At 33.8% G+C, this 24,952-nt stretch overlaps 1 protein-coding gene and 1 long non-coding RNA gene across 14 annotated transcripts in view; one reads left to right on the plus strand and one right to left on the minus strand.

Moving 5' to 3' along the window:
• The window catches only part of LOC144302548 (uncharacterized), a 236,493-nt gene that overhangs the window by 208,036 nt on the left and 3,505 nt on the right, over positions 1-24,952 (plus strand). For all 12 annotated transcript variants that reach the window (XR_013369541.1, XR_013369543.1, XR_013369542.1 and 9 more), the window contains one exon: positions 4,491-4,560. The gene's annotated coding sequence lies outside the window, so the exon portion shown is untranslated. The remainder of the gene's footprint in view (positions 1-4,490; positions 4,561-24,952) is intronic.
• Positions 381-24,952, minus strand: LOC144302613 (uncharacterized). Of its 2 annotated transcripts, XR_013369556.1 has the most exons (6): positions 24,904-24,952; positions 21,268-21,323; positions 13,816-13,932; positions 12,783-12,857; positions 8,337-8,437; positions 381-968 (listed from the first exon to the last, which is right to left on the minus strand). It is a non-coding gene; the product is annotated as an uncharacterized LOC144302613 (long non-coding RNA). The 2 variants fall into 2 exon arrangements; XR_013369557.1 differs by lacking the exons at positions 381-968; positions 8,337-8,437 and adding an exon at positions 10,142-10,333.

Here is a 24,952-nt window from a genome sequence, read left to right on the forward strand (position 1 = left end):
AGAAGATGAAACAAAACCCCTATTTCCAGCTTGTGATTCTATAAAATAATAAAACAATCCCTGATTGAGAAATTTCAGTTAAATATATAGCATTTCATAGTTCATATGATTATATTATTTTATGTGATTTTTTTTCTAAAAGGCCCAATTTTTCTGGAAGTCACGGAGACCTGGGGAACCATCATTTGCTAAATATTCGCCTTACACAATAAATCACATGCTCATGGAGGGGGGCAGTTCTTGCTGATAAATAGTTCAAGAACTTGGATGTACATTGAATCAACATTGAAGAACTTAACGTATGCAAAGTTTAAGCAATAAGAAATCACATGTGAATGGCAAAATGCTAAGGAGAAAATTCAGAATATGGTAGAATTTATTTGGGAAATATTCTAGTGGTGGTTATATTGTCAAGTTGAATGATACAGAATTGCAGAGGAGATAGGACACTCTCCAAGAAAAAGAAAATGGCAAGAACTCTGAGGCAGAAATTTGGCAGGTTTGTTATTGGCAAATAAGTTCTGCACTCTCTTGGGAATAAGAAACTGATTTTTTTCACATCTGGACTATAACAGATCAAAAATATTATATCAAATAATTAAATGCCTTGAATGGATGATCATCACCTTATGGTGTTGCTGTTTTCTCACTTCTACTTTCAATAATGATTGATTGGCTCTTTCTCTCTTACTTGACAATATCTCAGGTGGATCTCTACATCCATTATTGATTTGGTCACCATGATATTGTTGATATTTATGAAGATTTTAGCTCCTTTCAGTTTTTCACACATCATTATTCTGTGTCCTTGCTGTAATTTCATCTTTTGTAGTTCACTCTCTGATCAGCATCTCCCATCATTCCAGAAATCTCTGTTCTTTATTCTCCTTGGGATTCCATCCAGGCCGTTGATACCACTGGGTGTTTATACTTCCTCTCATACTTTATGTCCTGGGTTCTTCCATTTTCTGGTCAAAAATCATAGTCAACAGTTATAACATGAAATACAGTATCAGGTAGATCATTACTAGTCTTCCTTCCAGTTCTAGTTTTTCATTATTCTAAGGTTTCATAATTCACTTTAAATCAAGGTAAAACTCTGGATCCAGTGAGATGATTTGCTGAAGGGAAATAGAACAAGGCAGTGATCAAGACAGCAACCCGCATGCATGTATGACTGTAAGAGTCAATGTTTTGTTTTCTTAAAAGGACCAGTTTATAATAGAATAAGCATGCTTATATCCGGCACAATTGTCATCTCTGATTGTGACTTCTATATGGGCTGAATGCATGTGTTTCTTCAATGATGGGTACCATAAGACTCCTGAAAATTTATATAATGAAATAACATAGCCATGAATATTTATCATTGTCTAATTTGTGCCATTTCTCATTGCACTAGAGAGGTACATGTTTGCAAATACCTGAAAGCAGCCTTAACACTGTGCAACTTTCAAATACAAGCTGGGAGCTCTTAAGTGAGAAAGCTAACAGAAAAATTAGCCCTTTAGTAGGTCTATAGGGCCTACACAGTGTAAAATACAGCAGTGACTCTTTCCTGGGTCCTACTCACATTCCCAAGACCTGGATACAAGTGCTCAATTTTGGGAGGGATGGACGTTCATACATCCATCTCACATAATTTTTCCTGCGTCTGACAGTGCTGCCAGCCATGGAACCTATTAATGCCAATCATTACAGCTGATGTAAAAAATAGAGCCCTGTCCAGTTTATATGGGCCACAGACCTTATTTCGCCAATGTACAAAAGTTTTCAGTTTTCAAAGGTTAAAATGTTTTTTTCTAATGCCCAAAGAAATAGGAATCCTATGATTCCTATTGAGGATTAAAATGAAAAATGAAAGTTACATGAATTTGCTTGCTAGCATTTGAAGCAGGACCATAATTCTGCAGAGCTAGATTTGAAATTTTTATTGTTTTTTTTTATATTGTTGGTAGGTCTTTAAAATATATATCTTAGGAATTCTAATGCTATCATGTATTGTATAAATCAATTAGTAATGTCATTATCAGTTTAGGGATGAGAGGGCTTTCCAGTTGTATTCTAAGAGTGTAATAATAAATTGAACAAATGAATATTTTTCCAAGCAAAAGGAAATTATAGTAAGAGAAAACAGAGCACTTGGCAAGCAAACCTAGCATCTAGGGTGGTCCTAATACAGTAACATGAAAAGGGAGAGATCATCCCACTGAAATCTATAAGATAAAAAGCTATTTATTATCTGGATAGTTTAGGCAATAAACATGTGTTACCTAACAGAGGTGAAGAAGCCTTGTTACCAACATTTGACAATAATCTTTCATTTGCTTTGGGGAATTTCACTGAATTGACCTCGGACAAATTGTTGAAAAATATAGCACAATTTAAAATAATAAAACAACACAGAAGTATAGGAGTTTAAAAATTTCAGCTTAAATCTTGTCCTCACACACTAGCATGCATGAAAGGAATTTTGATTTGTAATGCTACATTTCAACATTTATTAAATAGAGTTTCTGTTATAGACACTCTAGTTTACATACACAATTAGATATAATTAGTAAGGTAGTATAGCCAATAAAGCTGGTAAGCAATTTTTTTTAAAAAAGAATATTCCCACACTGAGGAAATTTTAAACATGAAAACATCACAGAGGAAAAAATATTTAAATACATAATCCATTGGCATTGGTTTTTGCAAAAATTTTGCTACCTGTGAAGTCATTATTTTTCCATATATATGGGTTTCACAGACAATAAGACTCATGAAACAAAATAGAAAACCCAGAATCCCAAGAATATAAATAAAATTATGTGTTCATGGAAATGATTAAAATATTAAAGATCACTGAGACAATTCACAGAGCCAATGGGGAAAAATACTATTATACAATATACTAAAAAGTAATATGCAAGCATATTATCATACAAATTAAATTAAATTAAATTAAATTTTAAAACTTTATATAAAATGTGTTAATATGTGTATGTAATTCCAGTGAGTTTTTCAACTATAATATGACCAATATTTTAGAACTTTAAAAAAATACTTCTTTTTTGATTTAATTTGAATTTCTTAGGTTTTGAATGAAATCATCTCTATTGTTTGTGCCGTGAAATTATCTATTTTTTTTAAAGATTTTATTTATTTATTCATGAGAGACACACACACAGAGAGGCAGAGACACAGGCAGAGGGAGAAGCAGGCTCCACGCAGGAAGCCCGATGTGGGACTCGATCCCGGGTCTCCAGGATAACGCCTGGGCTAAAGGGGGCGCTAAACCGCTGAGCCACCCGGGCTGCCCTATTTCATTTTTAAGAAATCTCTTAGATTTGTGAAGTATATGTATAAGAAGTTTTTAATTAAGGTATGGTATGTTTTTAAGCCTTTAGTTATGAATATTTTATGTTGCTTTTATAGATGATTGATAGTTTGAATACAAATGGAATTCCTGTGTCTCTGCCTCTCTCTCTCTCTGTCTCGCTGTGTCTCTCATGAATAAATAAATAAAATCTTAAAAAAAAAGATGCATGCTATTCCATTAGATATAGCATATTCTATATTATATCTGTCATATATATATTTTTTTATACTTAATTTCACTTGCCTTTTCTTCAATGTCTTAAAAAATATCTCAGGTTTGTTTTCTTCACTATTCCTCAATTCTGTTTTTTAGATATTTTATTTTAGATTTGTTAAGAAAGTTTTATTTTTTTCTCTAATTGCTTTATTTATTTTAAAAGTCTTTTTTTTTTTTTTTTTTTTTTAATTCATGAGAGACACAAACACAGAGAGAGAGGCAGAGACACAGGCAGAGGGAGAAGCAGGCTCCATGCAGGGAGCCCGACATGGGACTCGATCCCAGGTCTCCAGGATCATGCCCTGGGCTGAAGGCGGCGCTAAACCACTGAACCACCCGGCTGCCCTCCAATTGCTTTTTTATATGTTATTTTTTCTCCAATAATTCTTCTCAATCTCTTCTTATTTATATATTGCTTTAAATTTATAGATATTATATTTTATACGTTTGTTTTACTATCTCTTTAAAAGGTTTTTTGAAAATTTTTTCAAGATTTTCTATATAAAACATTTTTTTGTTAGGAGTCTTTATCTTTTGCAGTAAAATGATTACTTGATCTGTTTTTTCATGAAATTATAACATCTTCAAAGTTCTGAAAAAAGTTCTGTAGTAGGTAAATGTGAAAAGGGAGAAGAGGCTTATGAGAATTTCCTGGTTAAAAAAAAAATGTCTCCTCTCCCAACCCCAAAGGGAGGGTCTTCAGTGACAGCCTTCATTTGCATAATTTATGTATGATGTTCAAATTGCTCAAACACCTCTTGTCAATGGAATCTACTCCAAACCACCATGTTTTTATTGCAATTTCTATCGCTTTGACTTTTCCAGCCCTTTACCTGCTATACTGTTTTTTTTTTTTTCATAGCCCTTATTAAGTTTCAACAATATGCAATTTGCTTTGTTTATTGTTTAGAGTTCCTGCTTACCTCCTCCTGGCCTCTATGAAGGCAGAGAAAGTTAGAGCCATGCCTGGAACATAGCAGGTACTTAATAAATATTTTAATTTATGATTAAAATTCTGAAACCCACCCCAGAGTCACTGAAAGAAAATTTCCAGATATGAATTCTGTAGTCTACATTTTCCATAGGTTCTTCTCAATGATTCTTATGCACAATAAAAGTTGAAAATTATTGTATCCTAAAATTAGAGATATGGATGAGTGCAAGTATGAGTATTTTGAAAAGCTACCCTGGTGACTGATACACTCTCCACCTTAGCCCCATTGGCCTACTGGATAGTCAGCAAGTACAGTCCTTTTGTACCGAGGCAGGATCTACTCCTAATGTCATGCTTTTTTTTTTTTTTTTTTTTTTTTTTTGACACTTGAAATACGTTGCTTCCTGCCAAAACTGTCATAAGCAGCACTTGGAATGACTAGATTTATTCCTGCGTCTGCCCTTGCCCAGATTATTTATCTTGGTCTGTACATATGGTGATATCCACCAGCTTTGGGAGGCCACAAGCTTTCCTGTTCTGTTGTTTACTGGACTCTCTGGACTAGTTATTTATGGTACTCTATAATAGGAAATAGTTCCCTTTGGAGGTACTGTCTTTCCACCTATTTGCTTTGAGGTAAACTGTGCAGCCTTTTATATGAGACAAATTATAGATGGTATTTTTTTTCCCAAATTGACTTTGTTCATCTTATAATGGAATCTTACAAGTAATTAATTTTAGCTTTAAATGTTTAAAAATTTTAGCTTTCTTTTTTATCTTCATGGGAACTTTAGTGAGAAGTTGGGGAAGAATGCATGATGGGTATGGCTATCAGATGCTATGTGAAAACCAGACATTTCCCTTGATATAACTAATCTGTTTTGATGTTGTACAGGAGCAAAAATACCAGTCTCTTCAAAGGTCTTTCTAGTTGGACTAAGAATCAAATGGACGTGAGACATATTAACAGGGGAAAATAAAATTTACTAGTGTACATATGAAGAATTCACACAGACATGGAAATTTCAAAGATAGGCAAAATGTGGTATATATGCCATTCTGAACAAAGGAGAAGGGGATAGAAGTCTGGAACTTCAGAGGGAAGGAAAGCAATTCACAGGGAGATGAAGAAGAGTAAATGTTCAGTAAACAAATGTTTGTCCTGCCATTTATATGGGTTACTCAGAACTCAGATAAAATATACCTCTGGTTATAATCTTTACTCTGCAAAATCCTCCAATTTAGATTCATCTTTGTGGTTAAGGGAGGAGCAAAAGTTTTTCTGAGCCTGCAGTATTTTCATTTCCTCAGCTCAAGATAATCTCCATGCCAATATGGCCCACACTGGGCAGCCTGACCTCAGCTCCTACAGTATCTCATAAGAGACTGACTATTGATTTTTGTTAATGATACGTTTCAAAATACTTCAGGGTTAATGTAAGCTACCACTATTGTTGATAAATATATTTAACTTGAGATAGATGAGATAAACTAATTAAAAATGCCAAAAAGTCATGTGCGGTGCCAATAGAATCAGTATCAGAGTAGATCTCTAAGAACTACTTTATTTCAGTGTCTGTAAATTCTTGAGACTGTCAAATGACATAGTAATACTGAAAAACAGAGCTGTATGGGAATTTTGGCAACTGTTATGTTTCACAAGGTTTCTGATATTTTTATTCGGTTTTATAATTACAGAGGTCTCATGAAGTTAATACATGAAGAGCTTAAGTATTCATTTAATCATTAAAACTTAAGTCAACCCAGTATAACTAAAAGATCCTCAATTGTGAGCCAGATACTGTGCCATTGGCTGTGCACACTGTGTTAAGTGAAACTTCAAATAGGAATCTAATAATGTAAGAAGCACACACAAGCAAATGTATGCATAGCAATGTATTAAATATAGTAAGAATCATAAAGCTCTTTAGGGGTATCATAAAGGAAGGAGTCATCAAATCTGATACAATGCATTAAGTAAAGATTCAAAGAAGGGAATATTTAGGTCGAACGAGCATAAGAAAAATAAACAAAATACCCAAGCACATAATATATTTAGTGCCAGAGTTGGAACTGGTACATAAACGCCAAGACTCAATGGGATGCTCATACTACACAAACTACACTCCTTCATCACTGCATTGTCCATCATTGTTTTCAGAATTTTTTTTCTTTTCCTTTTAATTTAAAGTTAAAATCCATGATGCTTGAGAGATTATGTTAAAATACAGAGAATAATAAGTATTTATTGATTCCTTATTATATATTACAAATATAATAAGGGCAGCCCCAGTGGTTCAGAGGTTTAGCACTGCCTTCAGCCAGGGTAGTGATCCTGGAGACCTGGGATCCAGTCCCACGTCAGGCTCCCTGCATGGAGCCTACTTCTCCCTCTGCCTGTGTCTCTGCCTCTCTCTCTCTCTCTCTCTCTCTCTCTCTGTATCTCTCATTAATAAATAAATTTTTTAAACTCTTAAAAATATATATAATAAGATAAACCTGTGGCAGACAATGTTTAAAATATTTACTTCTTTTTTTTTTAAATTTTATTTATTTATTCATGACAGACTGAGAGAGAGGCAGAGACACAGGCAGAGGGAGAAGCAGGCTCCATGCAGGGAGCCGGATGTGGGTCTCCATCCCAGGTCTCCAGGATCATATCCTGGGCTGAAGGTGGCGCCAAACTGCTGGGCCACCAGAGCTGCCCTAAAATATTTAAAACTGATATTTATTCTAGAACAATTCTTCACAGAAATATTGATCCATGGATTTGCAGCATTATAACAGCTTTTGAAAAAGTCATTATACAAATTTGTTGTAAAGTTTCATATCCTAAAATTTTGTCAAGGACAAAAATTGCAGTATTAAAATTAAACTAAAAATTAAACTAAAATTAAACTAAAAAATTAAATTAAACTAAAATTAAACGTTTAGTGATATTGTTACCTGGTTTTTAATAGTATCTATTATAGCATGTGACTTGCAGTTTATGGTTGAAAAAAGCAGTTTATTGAATTTTTTCTGGATATATATGTGGGTTTTTTTTAATATTTATTTACTTATTTGAGAGAGAGAGAGTGTGTGTGTGTGTGTGTGTGCATGTGCAAGTGTGAGGACAGAAGAAGAGAATCTTCAAGCAGACTCTTTGCTGATATAAATATTTTCTATTTTTATATTTTATACATAGGCTTAAATGAGAGAAATATGCAACAATTAGATGGGATATGTTCATTGCATCCTTGCAAACAGTATAAATATTTAAAAAATATAATGCAAAATAAATGTGTTGTTTAATTTATGCTCATATAATTAAATGTTGTTGATTTATTTTCAAAAATGTGTGCCATGAGCTTCCCAGATTTAAGACCATTGGATTCAGGTTTAGCCACATAGTTTTAAACAAATGACATTTTTTAAATGTTATGTTAGATTTAATATAAAATTTTATCTTAAAAAATCAGTTCCAGCTATAAAGAATTCAAAAATGTTCCATATATATATATATATCTTCATAAAATTTCAAAATGTGTATATCTATATAAAATAATAATTGAGTATTCTTATAATGCTTGATCTCAAAAATATTATTTCCATAATTTATCTAGAAAACAAAACTAAAAGAACAAAATTTAGCTCTTAAACTTTTAAGTAAAATCTTTAATACAGAAATAAATTGTATTGAATATTTTGTACAACTTTCTTTACCAAGTTTTATCACAGTATTATTTAAGTTTGAATTTAAAGCACATACATATATTTTATATTTTTGCAAACTTTCTAATCCCACCAGCTTCATTCACTCTTAATATCCAGATCATTTACCTCTGAAGCACCAATCATGCCATCATGCTTGCAAATACCGTCACTTCATTGCAATTGGCTTTGCAATTCTTCAATATCACTTCCACTAGTTTCATGAAATCCTGCATATTTTATAAAAACATTTTACTTTCTGTTTGCAGAAGTTAAATATTTTGCATTTTTGCTTTGAATGTTTCTAAACTCCAACAGTAAAATTAGGCCAGAAAGACAGCCTATGTAATGCCATAAATGTGTGACTCAGATCATAGGCAACTGAAAAAATATTCTTACTATTTCAAACACGTGATGAATTTTGAAATGGCTGATATGTTTAATATTATAACAATTATTTTTGTCAAGTTGTAAAGTTAACTTTATTTTCTTCAGGGGAAGAATTTAAACCAAATCATGTAAGTATTAGAGGACAAATGCTTTAAAAAGTAAGCTTTCAGTAGAACGTACCCAAGAGGGATGCCTGGGGGGTTCAGCCATTGGGCATCTGCTTTGGGCACAGGGTGTGATCCTGGAGTCACAGGATTGAGTCCTACACCGGGCTCCCTGCATGGACCCTGCTTCTCCCTCTGCCTGTGTCTCTGACTCTCTCTCTCTCTCTCACTGTGTGTCTCATGAATAAATAAATAAAATTTTAAAAATATATATAACTTGCCAAAGAGAAGAGTTATGTTGTCCTTTGTTGTAGGTATGAAAGCTGATGAAAGAACCACCATAACCACAGCTACAAAAGAACTAGAAATCACCTCATGCTTGTCAATGTTGGTGCCTGAATGAGATAGCCTTAATTCTATCATCTCATGAGTTTTCATTTTAATATGAAGATCAGGAAAAGCCTAACATTAGAGCCTTTAATGAATTTGTAGATTCTGTCCCAATCTGTTTATTCTAGTCTATACAGAAGTATCATCAACTTTATTTTATAAGGAAAGATCTTTGTCTTTAACTCCTACTTCCTGTTATTATTCCAAGAAATAGGGACAGCAGAAACTAGTTTCTTATTCTGTTTTCCTTTATCATCACCTATTTTTTTGCAAATAGGAAAGAGTGGCATGGGATGTGGGCAGGGGTGGGGGATGGGGTGGGGGGGTGTCATTCTACCCTTGGTAAGAGTCTTTGATAATCAGCTACAAATTAGAATCCTACAGCAAGAGGGTATTTTATTTAAGTTCCAGCTTAATAAATAAGTAAATGGTGTCCCCAACACAATAATACTGACTCCTTTGAGTAGCTGGCTGAGGATTTACTACCAATCCCTAAAGAGATAACCTGAGTGAGTAAATTAATACTGTAAATAATTTTTACTTTCTTTTTCTAAACCAAAGGTTTAATTAACCTCTGCCCTTTCTGTTCACTGATGAATGGCCTGCCTAACTCTGAAGAGCTAACATCTTCACTAAGCAGCATCATCGTTTTTTCAAAGTTTCACTGACCTCTATTACTCTTAGAGGTTAAATTATTCAGAATGATTGAAACACATTTTCGAAATAACTGAAAAGTTTTAACTTTATACAATAAGCATCTCACCAAAATTCAACAAATTTTAATATACTACAACAAACTTTTTTTTCAAAATTCTTTTCTTTAAATTTATAGTGTGAGTTGGCTTATGGAACGTTGTAGATGCAATGGAATTCTGAGGTACACGGAGTTTTATGGACATGCACATAGTTCATTCCATAGTACAAGTCATTATTTCATTCTATTATCATAGAATTTGCTGCATAACAAAATAACTCACAAGCTGAAAATCCATGGTAACAAGAATCTTGTAGTCAAGATTTTAATGTTTATTATAATGAGATTTTGTCAGTAATTATGACTGCCAATTTACTGCTTGAATTCAGTAGTTAAATAATCTTCCAATCTTGCTTTATTTTTCTGAAGGCAACAAAGTTGTTCTTCATCTGTGAACAGTGAACTTGAAATCTCTGCTCTCATTTGGACATAGCAATACAAGAGTAAAAGCAATTAGGTTCCAACTTGATAAGAATTATTTTTCTTCTCTGGTTAAAAAAAAAAAAAGTATATTTTTTGCTTCCTTTTCCCCAAAACAGAACAGTTTTTCTGCTTCCAAAAAGACTTTCAATGTACCTAGTCACAATATAAAGCTTACTGTTATACATGCTTAACTTCTTTTTACACAACGACCAGAAAAAATGGTTATTCTTGTTCAACAGAGGAATCAAATACAGATGCCACTTAAAAAAATCATTTTTGAAGTCATATAGGTGGTAGAGGAGAGAGAATGGGAATGACTTAGTGATGGAGGGAGACAAGCTTAGTGATGGGGGAAATGGGGTAGGATGTGGCTCTGATTTCTGAAAAAGCCGAGCATGAATGGATTAAGCTGGGTCTGTACAAATGCAGAATCCTTTACCATCTCAGAACTTTGGTGTTAATGATTCCTGTAAAGTTCCTAAGTATATATTTATATAAATATTTAAAATTACATGCAAATAAATATTAATATTAATCCTTTATTATATATACACAAAGTATCAGATCCAAAATCATATATTTAACTTAAGAGATCCTAAAGAAGCCAAGTAAGTATGTATGTGGGAGATGGGGCAAGGATTGGTGGGAAGAGATGGTAAACTAATGTGAAGGACAGTAGAACTGATATTGTATTAAACTTAGTATTTTAAGGCTATAGTTATGAACTCTATATGTGAGATCCAGAAATATCCATTGATATTTCTTAATATTCCTAAAGTAAAATATCTACTCTTAAAAATACTTTTTCTCATGTTATGCGCTTATCAGAACCCTGTTGAATGGTTAGGACAGCTACAGTCTATGGCATAAAGCTTAAATGTCTTACCTAAAGTCCATCAAATACTGCTTTCTTACTGATTATTTTCTCTGATTTGTATCAGGGATAGGATGAAGGTAATGTCTCTGTTATTTTACTTTCAATATAAAAAATTCAATTTTTGTATTTTCCAAGAAAATCAAGTTCACACACTCTTTAAAAAGTTTTTCACTAGGCTTATTATTTTAATATTCAAATTCAGGCTTCATCTCTGTGAGTTTTATGGTTTTAATGTGTTTGTTATATACAACCAGGGGAAATACAAGTTGTGTACTATTTGAGCTATGCATACCTCAGTGATAACAGTTCTAAACAAGTAGTACACCTATGTATAGCTCTATATTTCCCATGTAAATAATACTGGAATATGAGAAGTTGACCTCCACTACTTTTGGGCATAATTGGTGAAACATCTCTGCTCCCTGGCTGGATGACATCACAGAATGACAGAACCGGGAGATCTAATCTGTAAAGGGCCCTGGATTCAGATGCTGTGTTTAGGAGGACAATCTTCAGAGAACTGAGAAAGGAGCTAGCCATAGAATTCTCTTCTGTTGATGGAAATATCTTTATTCCTACATGTTTGTCAGCATTTTATCAGGAAAACAAAAATGAAAGGGTTATTTAAAACAAGAAACAATACGCTGGAAGCTCAAAAATATTACTGAACTACCAGGGACCCTGACTTGCAAAATCTGCTGTTGGGATCCAGCTGCTTGGGGAGGGACTAGGATTCTGCTCTTTGCAATCTTCTGTTAAATATAAAGCAGTCAGTTATTTTACCAGCAAAAGTGGGTTTATTTGGGAATAGTAAATTGAAGTCCATGATTTGCAAGCTATTTGCAAAACCATAGACAAATCCAGCAAGTAAAGGAGAGGAACACGATTTTATGCAGAAGAAAAATGATGTTGGAAGGAGTTGTTTTGAATGAAAATCCATTGGAGAGAAGCAAAAATTCAGGGTGATTATGGTTTTCATTGGTGAGTGAGTTGCAGGGGTATTTGATTTCTTAGGGAAGATTCAGTGTATATCTTTTCCTGGTAGAGCCAACAACTGATCATTTTTCCTGTTGATGATTCTTCTGTTAGGCTCTGTAATGGACAATTCTTCCTGTAAATGGCATTGAGTGATAGGGCTCCCCCTTCTAGATTCCACTTTAGTGAGGTTTATCTTTATTAATTTTCACGTTTCCTATCGTACTTATTTCAAAGTTCCTGGTGATTGTGATCAACTTTTAAACAATTAGACATTAACTATTTAGGTCTTTACCTCACTTATGTCTCCATCCATTCAAAGGAAAACCTAAGATATGCTCTTTAAAGTTATGCCCATAGAGAGATTTCCTATCTTCCTTAGCAACCCCTGATTAGGGTATTAATGTAGCAGCAGCAAATCAATACTTTTTCTTCTTTTATCTTTGGATCTAGAAAGAAGAGTCTCTGTAAATTAATAAGTATAGATGGAGGGAGAGGCAACAATATAAAGACAGTATGTCCTGAGCAGAGACCACCTACTAAAGAAAGAACTTGTGTTTTCGGAATACTCTCAGACCTGACACATTTTCCACTTTCCCTTACCAATGAATGGCTACTTAGCACCTACAAATTTATGGTTTGGTGGAATAGATATTACTCACTTTAGGTTTCATAGTCTTGTAGTCTTCCATGGGTAGAGATTTAATTTTTATCAGCTACCAGTATCAAGCCAAATCCTGTTTCATAAAATAAAATAAAAATAAAATAAAAATAAATAATAAACAAAATAAAATAAAATAAAATAAAATAAAATAAAATAAAATAAAATAAAATAAAAAACAAATAGTGATGTGTAGAAAAGTCTACTGTGGGCATGGGTATGACCACATATAACTTAACGGTAGACTAGTTCTACCAGTAGATTATCAGTCTATTAAAATTTTAAGGGTGCTCATTGTCAAAAGGTACCATTAGCTTAAACTTCTGCATCTTATATTAACTGATAATGACTTTGCATTTAACTTTATGGTGATGATAGAGACTTCTTTTTGAAAATAATTTATACAAATAAAAATGTACATAGATTTAAACAGTAGATATTGTAATACTATGAATGATTCTCAAATATAATATAATTCTTCTTTTTTTTTTTTTTTTCCAATTCATATTCCACCTCAGCTACTTGAACCAGCCTAGAAGGGAAACCATACAGGTTCTTGATGGCAGTCAAGATGATGCCCCAGGTCTCATGAGGCATCCTTTTTGTGGTTATAGAGTTTACTCCACACCTGCTTGCCTGCAGATTCTGCCCAGGTGACTTGTATTGAAGTGAACAGCTCAGGCATTAAGTCCATAAGCCCTATGAAATCTCAGGGAGGTAGGTCACCCCTCAAGCACCCAAACTTCTTAGCAGTAATATGCAGATATATCAATTTAGCTAAAGCTGTTTTGAGATTTATATTTGATTGCAGGCAACACAACTGGGGCTTTTCTAAACAAACCTTTTATTTCTAAATAAATCTTATTAGCATAAGTGAAGCTCAGAGGCTCTGTTGACTGGCGTCATTAAAGCTCTCTTCTTGTTTCACAGGAACAGATTTCCTCCAGCTCTAGTCTTTAAACAATCAGTAGGTCTCTTAGGGTTAATAACGAAGAGTAGTGAGAATAGTGTTTAATTTATGGGAAACATGGTACCTATTTCAGGAAGCATCCAGTGGGCTTCTTCATCCTTCTGTTTTTGGTGGGAAAAATTTCCCAAAGTCTCCACTGCAACCCCATGTTCAAAAATTTATTTTTTTCCAGAATCAGCTGCTGAAAGTAATGAATAAGAGCCAGTAGTTGAATTAAATGATTGTTTCTAAAAGGAAGTCTACTTATTGAGGCTCCACTATAGACTATAGGCATTCAGATTTTCTGGCAAAAGATGAAGAGTTGGACAGAATAAGTATCTTACAGAACAAAACAAATATTTCACCTCTCTACCTTAGTGAAGCATATACCACAGTGTGACTCAAAATACCCTGGACCTTTCAACAAGAATGAGTTGAGCTCAGAGATGCATTTGGCCAGGTGAATTTTTTCTTCAATTCATACCTTCTCCTTCAGACACAGCACATGCTGATATATTCTTCAGCTCCACGTTACTTTTCTTTCTTCTTTACTCTAAATAAATCCACAGCCAACTCTGACATTTGGATTTCATGAAATTTTGATGATGGCCAATGGGTGCATAAAAGAAAAATTTTAAGAACCTGTCAAAATAAAACCAGTCATCTAAAGAATCCTCAGGTATTCTGACAGAATAAATATAAATGTTAAGACTTATTATCTCTATCTCTTTGGAGAGCTGAATAAAATTTTATTAAAAGAATATATATCAGGAAGATCAAAATTCTTCATAAGAGATTATTTGTGATTAACATGGCTTCCTCTACCTTAATATTTTTGGCATGAAGCCATAGAGGAAAAGCCAAAATCTTGCACATTATATTAAGATTATTTTTTATACACAACAAAGTTCAATTGTTCAGAATTTTTAAATTTAATGCATACCACCCTATTCCAAAACAAATTTAAGAACTGAGTTGTTTATTTCAGAGCTAGAGTCTTTCAGCTAATTGAGTCACAAAATTATACTTAAAAAAAGACGTGATATCTACTTCATTGGATTAAAGATGGTATTAAAAAAAAAGATAGGCCTATTTTGTAATGTTGGAAGACAAGAACTAGGAAAAATAAAAATAAAGATGGGGTCTGAAAATAAAAGTTGGCTCAGTTTGAACCTCATTAATAAGGGGACATTTCAGAAACTTGAGATCTCAAAATTAGCCCAAAATTTAAGAATGCCTCAAGTGAACACTGTACTAATAAATGAAAGTTGAGATCATGTAATAGATATTTTAAATATTCTCCACTGGGGATCCCTGGGTGGCGCAGCGGTTTAGCGCCTGCCTTTGGCCCAGGGCGCGATCCTGGAGACCTGGGATCGAATCCCACGTCGGGCTCCCGGTGCACGGAGCCTGCTTCTCCCTCTGCCTGTGTCTCTGCCTCTCTCTCTCTCTCTCTGTGAACTATCATAATTAAAAAAAAAATTTTTAAAAAGGTTTAAAAAAAATATTCTCCACTTATTTGGATGTTTGGCAGTTTTATAATTTAAGATAAGAAAATAACTTGGCATCCATCAGTTCCACGTGTCATGTGCCCCCAAGGAATGCTTGCACACCATCACTCAGCCTGGATTAACCACTTATGTTCTGTGACTTACTAAAATGTCTAGCCATTCTTTTAACTAGAAATTAATGCTTTCCTCTGAGATTCTCTGAATGCTATTCCAAGACTTTTTTTTTTTTTAATTGATTTATGATAGTCACACAGAGAGAGAGAGAGAGAGAGAGGCAGAGACATAAGCAGAGGGAGAAGCAGGCTCCATGCACCAGGAGCCCAACGTGGGATTCGATCCCAGGTCTCCAGGATCACGCCCTGGGCCAAAGGCAGGCGCTAAACCGCTGCGCCACCCGGGGATCCTGCTATTCCAAGATTTGATGTTATATACCAAGTTCCTTAGTTATGAAGGAAGGGAGATTACCAACATGCTTGATATTTTGAGGATTGCTCATATAGGGTAAAGAATGATCTCTAATACCTATATAGCCACTTATGCATAAGCGTCTGAGACAACTATAAATGTGTTACCATTGAGGTTACCTGAGAAAGACATTGATTCTGATACATTTATTCAAACATTGGGAATAGGAAGGACAATCAAAGACCATAGAATCTAGTTCTAGACCCCATATAACTTCTCAAACACTATTTATGTGTTGCTGCATGGACTCCTTTCCTTACAACATATGATGTATTTATTTAACTACATACTGACAATATATGTTGAAATATTACTGTATGCCAGACATTGTGTTATGTCCTGAAGATATCATTAAGAAGAGAAATTGTCTCTAAACATGGAATGGTTTGAATTTCTGGTATGTGAAATTTCTTTTTTTTTCTAATTGAGTATAGTTGACACACAATGTTACACTAGTTTCAAGTATATAACATAGTGATTCAGCAACTCTATACATTATACTATGTTCACAAGTGTAGCTCCCATCAGTCACCATACAACACCATTACAATATCATTGACTGTATTTCTTATTCTGTATCTTTTATCCCTGTGATGTATTCATTCCATACCTGGAAGCATATACCTGCCACTGCAACTTCACCCATTTTGCCCATCCCTCCCACACCACTACCCTCTTACAGTCATCAGTTTGTTCTCGGTATTCATGGATCTATTTCTTTGTTATTTTGTTTCGCTTTTTAGATTCTGCATGGTAAATTATTGAGAAGCAAAAATAAAAACTCTACAGGATTAACTAATTTCTCAGAATTTTGAATGGTCTGTACTTAGCACAGAATAATCCAACATCTACTTTTCCATATGCACTGTCAAATGAGAAGTCTACATTATGTTTCCAAACATAATGCCTGTGCTTTCATTAGAGGAAAATAAGTGTGTGTGTAGGTGTGTGTGTGTGTGTGTATTTCTGATTCATTCAGCAGAGCAATTATACTGGGTCATACACCTTCCTTCTCTATTTTGTTTTTGCTTAATTTTAGCATTCATAGTTTGAGAGAAATCATTTAGTATTCATAGGATACAAAGAGGAGTTAAAAAAATAAATACCTCTCAGAGATATACTTTAGTCTCAAATAAAAGCAGAACCAACATGTCAGATGTTACTGAAATTGTATACCATCTTTTCTTTTTGCTTGTGGGTCTTAGTTTTACTCATTGAAGCTTGCCAACCTCAATGTGTCAAAAAACAAAAGTTACTGATAATGCCTTTCTTTTAAATCTTACTATTCCAAGTTGGGGAAAGAACTTATAAAAAAGAACTTACACAATATTCCAGAATCTTAGTCAACATATGACTCCTTTGATAGGTGAAGTATTCAAATATAAGTAAATTTAAGTGGTTCCTTGTTCATTAACTAAGCAAAGTAGTCAGATGTGTATTGGAGAAATGTGGAGTAGTTTGTTGTTTGTTTGATTGTTTTTAGTTATATCTAACTCTCTTTTGAAGATCTGGCATCTTTAGAGTTACTACATGGTGTGAAATTGCATGCTAAATATAAACCAAGTTTTATAGATATGCCTACCAATTTATACTAATCCTTAGAACAATCTGCTGCATCGGCCTAATTATTTTCATATAACATATGAAGAAACTAAAGTTCAAATATTTTAAATGGTTTTCCAAGTTCATATAATGTATAGAATAGGGCTTATGCATCCTTTTCTATTTTGCTATATCTTCCTCAGTATTGCCCAAAGAAACTTAGAACCTAAGAAAAGAAAAATTTCAAAGTGAGTGCCAGCCAAGTTGACAAAAAACTAACCATCACAAGTATACCTCTCATCAATATGACACATGGATTTCCTTAAATGATGCTAATTTCCAAACAAAAAACAATAGCAAGGCCATTCTTCCATCTGATATGATACAACTATCCTGAAAAGAACTGAAAATGCATTAATGCTTCCCTGTAAGAGGAGGCAAAGTCCTTGGATGATGTTTACTTTTCTTGATATCTCATAACTTAAATACTATGATACAAAATCAATACGTTTTATGTTATATAATAAAGGGATAAAAAATCTCTCTCTCTCTCTCTCTCTCTCTCTCTCTGTCTCTCTCTGTCTCTCTCTCAGACATACACATACATACACATGCACACCACACACACATACACAAGCATATTTATAACAAATTAAGGAGAAAATAACTTATGACAATTAACAATCCTTGTTTCTGTAACAGGTCACATAGATGTAGCTGGTAATCATAATTCTTTTTCCAGTATCATTCCATTTCCTCTTCACTTTAAGAAAGCACCTCAGCTAGTCATGGTTCTTTACCTGGTGAGGTGACCCAAACCTTCATTCCTAAAGGGTCTGGCTTTTAGTAGTCCAGCCTGGATTGGATTGCAGCAGTTTTCCATTGACTTCAATCACAGAGTGTGGTAATGCTCAGAGATACCTTAGATTTCCTATATTCTAGGTACACTCTTAACTCCTTTGTGCAGTAGCCTGATTTCCCTAGTAGTGAGGATCACTTCTACCTGCCAGCACAGTAACTTCCTTCTTTGTTGATTCAGAGGCACAAGGACTTAAGTAGCTGGGTGGCAGTCTAAATTTTCAGTTCAGTGGAACTGTTGTGTCTCCTGGTAGACGTGCTCTTCCTTTTGGAGCTCAGGTCTTTAGATCCACAGAGTATAAGGTTTTAGAGGCCAGAAGCAAAATTTTGGGGAATGGGTCACTAGGGGTAATTGTGAGTGGTGCTAATCTTACTTCCCCTCCTTAATTCCTGAACCTGTGAATCTGGGCTATTAGAGAAATAGCACCACATAATCAGACAGTGATTTAGAATCTTCTGGAGAATCTTGTCACAGCCTTGGAAGGTATTACCACCTATATGGCATTGAAGTGAGTGTTCAAAAGGCCTTTTATGATACAAGAAATATACCTTTGACTTCCCTTCCCTTTTCCTGGCACATAGTTCCTAAAACCCTTGGAGAGTCTGAGCTGACAAGTGTCTTTTTGTATGCTAATGGACATTCCCTGGGACTGCTGGGTAGATTTAGAATGATTAGTTGCTAGAAGGAACAAACCCTAGGGATAGAGGGGTGGAATTTTCAGCACCACTCCCTGATCTCTGGGGATAAGAGAGGGGTTGAAAATATAGTTAATCACTAATGGTGCATGATTTAATCATGCTTAAATAATAAAGCCTCCATTAAAAAAAAAAAAAAAAAACCCTAACTAAAGAGATTGAGAAAGCTTCTGGGCTGGTGAACACATCAAGGTGCTAATACGGTGATATGCCCAGAGAGGCATGGAAAGTCCATGCCCCTTCCCACATACTTTATCCTATGCAACTCTTCCTTTTGGATATTCCTGAGTGGTATTTTTGTAACAGTAAATAGGTAATTCATCAGGAACCCATAATAAACATAAATACATAATGCCTAATATACATGGACTAATTACAATTTAACATGCATATCTAGAGAATACAGTGTCCTTATACAAGCATTGATAGAACTAGATTTTTAAAAATTGTCTTAAGAAATACAAGCCAAGTATCAGCTATCCCAAATATATTGATAGTTAATAGACTACCTTACTGACTACTATATGCACATTCTCTTTTTGAGGATTTATGATAGTTTTACTAATTTAGACCATATATTGGGCCACAAAGCAAATTGTGACAAACTTATATGTGATTAAATGTGGAGAGTATGTTTTTTGAACACAATAGACTGAAAATAAAAGTCAATAAAAACAAGAAATCTAAAAACCACCCAAATATTTGACAGCAACATGCTTCTAAACAATTAACAGGAAAAGAATAAATCATAAAGAAAATTGGAAAATAGGTGGAAGTGAATAGAAATAAAATATTAAAATTTAGGGATAGAAATATTAAAATTTAGGGATAGAAAACAACTTAAATGTAAACTTAACTGTTAAAATATTAGAGAGAAGTGAGGAATAGAAACAGAGACTGTAGATCAATCTTTGAGGAAGTTTCTCAATGAAGAGAACAGAAAGCTTATAGATTTAATGGACTATTTAATAAAGAGAGCTCCGTTGAAAATTGTGACTGCAAAATTGGCATTTGAAGATGACATGGGACACATAAATATTATTTAGAATTTAAAGTTAATAATTATTAACATTTATTTTCTGTTTAGTAGGTGCTAAATATTTTATGAAGATCACTTCATTTGATTCTCACAAAAATAGGGAGTAGGTCCTATTTAATTTTTGTGGAGAAAATGGAGACATAAAAATATTAAAGTATTTGTCCAACATGAAACTTAGGAAGTGGTGGAGCTCATTTTGGAATTCCAGGAACACAGCTCCAGAATCTAAGTTTTCTTTGACGTCATCGCACCTCACACTAGTTAAAAGGATCTTATAACTTGCAACTTACTTTAAAGATTATGTTATACTAATTTTGCCTTATGAACCATCTGGAATCATAGAGTCTGGAAAATAAATGGGATCTGATTCATAATTTCTTCTATCCCCTACCAATTCAAGAACTGAACCATATCAATAAAATTTATAACTGATGGCTACATTTACCACTTATGCTTTTTTTTTTTTTTGGCCATTTCTGAATATCAGGAAACATAATAGTTAATGTTGTTTATGGCAATAGAACTAAAGAATTCTTGTTAGCATTGGTCTAAAATTTGTCTCTCTGCTTCCTTTCATCAGTCCTAGTTATACCATCTATAAAGAGATACTCTAGGTTCTGCTCTATTAATCCTTTAAACATTTGAAGACTTACTCTCCCAATCTAAACACTTCACTCAGAAATATATGTATACTACTTTTCCTTTTCTGTTTTGACTATTTTCAAACTAAACTTTATTTAACCAATATTTTTAGTGTCCTCTCTGAGACAATGATTCTGATAAATGCTGGGAAGACAGACTACTTTACAAAAACCAGACTAATCACTTTAATGATCTTGATTCAATGCATCTGTGGGTCTTTTAATGAAGACTTCAAGCTTCCCTGTACCAGTAGTTCTACACTCCATGAGAAAAATCTTTCCTAGAACTGAATGAAAAGCACAAAATAGGCTATTCTGACAATGTCAGGAAAAAAAAAATTAAAAGGAACTGTCTCCAGGATTCTAAGTATATGTATATATATATATATATATATATATATATATATATATATATATATATATATATATTTTTTTTTTTCTATTTCTAACTTCCACAGTGGGGCTCTATGCTGCACTTACAATAAATTTAGATATACAAAGGTAATGTGAGCAGGGAAGTTATTTGAAACTGCATAGGAAAATGCACATAAGAAGTGCACTGTGAACAAATCTATGTAATTACTGGCAGATGAATATGCACTGTGTGTTACCTTCTATGTAAAATTAATCTGCATGACCAGCCAGGCTTTTAAAAAAATTCCTACAATTTTAACACATGTGGCTTTTAGGGCATTGGGTTCTGTCCACATTGTTTCCTGAGTTGATTTGGGAGAAAAATAAAATAAATATTTTACTGATACAGAAGCAAATATTAACATACTTACCAAATAGGGACTGCATTACAATTTTAATTCTAAGATGGGACCAGAAGAGTCTGTCTCTGAAAAAGTGATTAATGTCAATTTTAGCATTGCATTAACTAGTATTGATTACTTTGCTGATTTATAAATGATTAGTAATAGATTAATTTCATAGTTTAAAAAAAGTGTAGGGCATAACCAAATTTTTATAGTACTAGCACACTGGTCATTAACTACTTCTCAAAAAAAAAAAAAATCAAGATACCATTTTTCAATTGCAGAATAAAAGAAAAACATTATCTCTCAGTTATAGCTCAATCTAAATCTTTTACCACATCATTCATAATGATAATCCCATAGGCAGAAGTGAAAATCACACTCATGGATGGCTTTTCTATTATAGAAAATGACTTTTTGAAAGGAAAATAAATAATCTGAACAGCACTACTTCATTTTCACCAAAAAAGCTGAGCCAAATTGAATATTCTGTATTGATTACTTATTCAATGCATAAAACTCATTAGTCTGCACATAAGTAAGTAGATGGCATGACTTTATGCCATCTCTGACTAATAAAAATAAGTTATATTTGCTTGAAATCCTAAGACATATTCATCTGGTAAATTACAAGAGAGGCAAACTTGTGTTATGAATGTCTTTAAAAGCTGCCTGAGTAAATTACTTATAAAAATTACTAAATGCTCTTTGGATGAATTAATATAGTTCTTAATGAAGTTAATGTCTCTTCCTTTTTGAAGCCATACAGATAAGAATACCCTGGTTTTCTAAAATTGATGCATTATTATTTGATCTAGTCCTTTTTGTAGATGAGATAAACAGATTGTACAAGTAGGTACCACAACTTTGAGGTGGGCTTACCCATAGAAATTTCATTTGATATGTATAAATGGTTTTAAATATGATAAATATAATCTGATTTGAATTCTTGCAATTTCACTTGTGTATTTATTTTTTTAATATTTTATTTATTTATTCATGAGAGACACAGAGACAGAGGCAGAGACATGGGTAGAGGGAGGAGAAGCAGGCTCCATGCAGAAAGCCCAATGCGGGACTCGATCCCAGGACTCCAGGATCACACCTTGAGCTAAGGGCAGATGCTCAACTGCTGAGCCACCCAGGCATCCCTGACTTGCCTCTTTAAGTTTAAAATATTTTCAGGAACTAGTAAGAGTCATACTAAGGAAGAAGATTATTTGCGGATCTCTAATTCTTTGACATTGTGATAACTTGTAAAGGAATGTTTATTTCATTTTAATGTTGGCACCAATAGGAGACTAGACCCCTCTGGACTAAAAAAGGTAAATTCACAAAGCAGGAAGTTAATGATTTGACTCCCAAAGTTCTTATGGTTCCCATCACATTTATATATGAAAAGTGTGACATGCACACACATACAGTACACACACGTTCTTTCTCTCTCTTTCTCTCACACACACACACACATTGTCCTTATATATGTTGAAAACAAACTGAGAAAGAAAAAATGTAAGTTAGATGTGGAACAAAACATTTCATTTCTGATAAAAGCTGAATTGGGTGCATGAAATATATGTGTGGCCACATAATCTAATAATGAAATACACATTCATTCACAGGCAGCTCTTTGTGACTGTAATTCTCCTGCTATAACCACAGGTCCCATGTATGTGGTTTTTTGATGAAACTCTTGGTTAATAGTCTTTGGAAGTGATATTATAAACAATTGTGTAGGTAAATTATGGATTTTAATTCCTTATGACACCAATTTAGATATTTGAGAATTGGAATGTTGACATATATGCTTAAGTAAATATGTTTTGACTCTGATATTTCAATGGTTATTTCGTAATCTGAAAGGTTCATTAATACTAAAGTTTGGGTTATTTATAGATCACTGCCATAGTATTACTGGAATATAGCCCAGATATGATTTTACCTCCTTGTATAAGTTGTAAATTACTATTTTTTGACAATGTAGTATGGGAAATGGAATAATAGGAAATTACTATCCTGGAGTATTATAAGATCCTGGAATGGAAATATTGATATATTCAAAGTCACTCATGACCTTCTGTGGTCCAAGTGAAAGTGCACATGAGCAGCTTAGAAGGATCCAGAAAGTGCAGAGGATACCGTTTTTGCAGCTGCCTCCTAAAGAGGCAGGCACGGTAATTGGACATCCTGATATACTCTCATTCTTCCCTGCAAGGACAAGATACACCTCTAGCAAACAGAAGTCCAATGTCAAGATGATGTGGGGCAGGGGGGGAGAATTGAAGAATGTTTATATATTATTTTATATGTGGAAATCATTATTAACATTTCTATAAAAATGATGATAATCATATATTATTAAGATGAATAAGTCATTAGAAAGTTCAAATTTATTCTATGATCTAATTTGGCAGAATTTAAGAGCTTCATGTTCAACATTCAATAAGTCAAAAAATATTCTTTGAGGATTTACTGTTTGTAGTATCTGAACACAGCAATAAAGTGGTAAGGACTAAAGTCAAAGTACTATCTTTAATAGACTTGTATTCTTAAAAATATCATTTCATAAATCTAAGGTAGCAATAATTGTTATTAAGATAAATAAAGCTAGAAATTCAGTTTGAAAATGAAGAGAGCATGGGTTATATGTTGGATAATGTTGCCACAATAGGCTACTCATAAGTCGGCATGTGAGCCAAGGATAAAGGAAATAAGGGGATCAAAAGGAAGTAAGGGGATCAATAGGAAGTAAAGTGATGGGGAAGAAAGCTTCTAATATGGGAAACTGGAAATGTGAGATCATGAGATAAAGGCCATTGCAGACCTTAAGTGTTTGAGGAATAGAATTGAGGCCACTGTGTTTGGAGTGAAATGAATGAGGTTGAGAATGGTGGCAGGTAAAGAGAGCAGGATAACTTGGTGTTTATCTTGGGAGGCTTTTAAATCATATTAATGAGTCCAGGTTTTATTTTGAGTGAAATGGAAAGCTGTCATAAGATTTCAGGAGAAGAGTGACAAGATATTAGTTATTTTAAAAGAATCATTCCAGCTGTTGTATAGCCACCAGGCTTCAGGTTTGACAGGGATGCAGGTATTAAAACTAGTTAAAAAGCTATGTCTAACTTTTATTTTATTTTCTGTTAGGAGAACAATATAGGAAGTTTGGACAAGGGTGGGAACTTCGAAGATAGTGAGGAGTGGTCATATACTGGATACGTTTCAGAGGTAGCATCTTGAAGCACATTGGCTATTGGATTAGATGTGAAGTATAAAATAGATGTATTAAATTTAACTCTGAAGCTTTTGGCCAAAAACTAGAAGATTGGAAGGAGGTCTTTAAAAGAGGAGAGATATTCCTGAGATCAGTTTTGGACGTGTTAAGTTTGAGTTGTCTATTTAATGTCAAATAAATTCATAGTTATTGAATAGATGATGGGATGTAAACTTTATACTGTCAGGGAGAAACAATACTGAAACGTGTAAGTTTGAATGTATTTATCATACAAGTATAGCTAAAGATGAAATTACCTAGTTACCAGCCTTTAATAATCCCTTCCTCATGCTGTTGTGGAGGCCGAGAAAATTAAGGCCATTCCACCTTAAGTTCAGCATTAGGACAAGTACTGCCATCCCAGGCCCCTGTAAATAAGAGCTGATATTTACCTTGCTTCAGTTACAGGAAAAAACAGCTTACAGCTTAAGGTCCTAGAAA

The sequence above is a fragment of the Canis aureus genome, chromosome 2, assembly GCF_053574225.1.
Source record: "Canis aureus isolate CA01 chromosome 2, VMU_Caureus_v.1.0, whole genome shotgun sequence".
Taxonomy (NCBI): domain Eukaryota; kingdom Metazoa; phylum Chordata; class Mammalia; order Carnivora; family Canidae; genus Canis; species Canis aureus.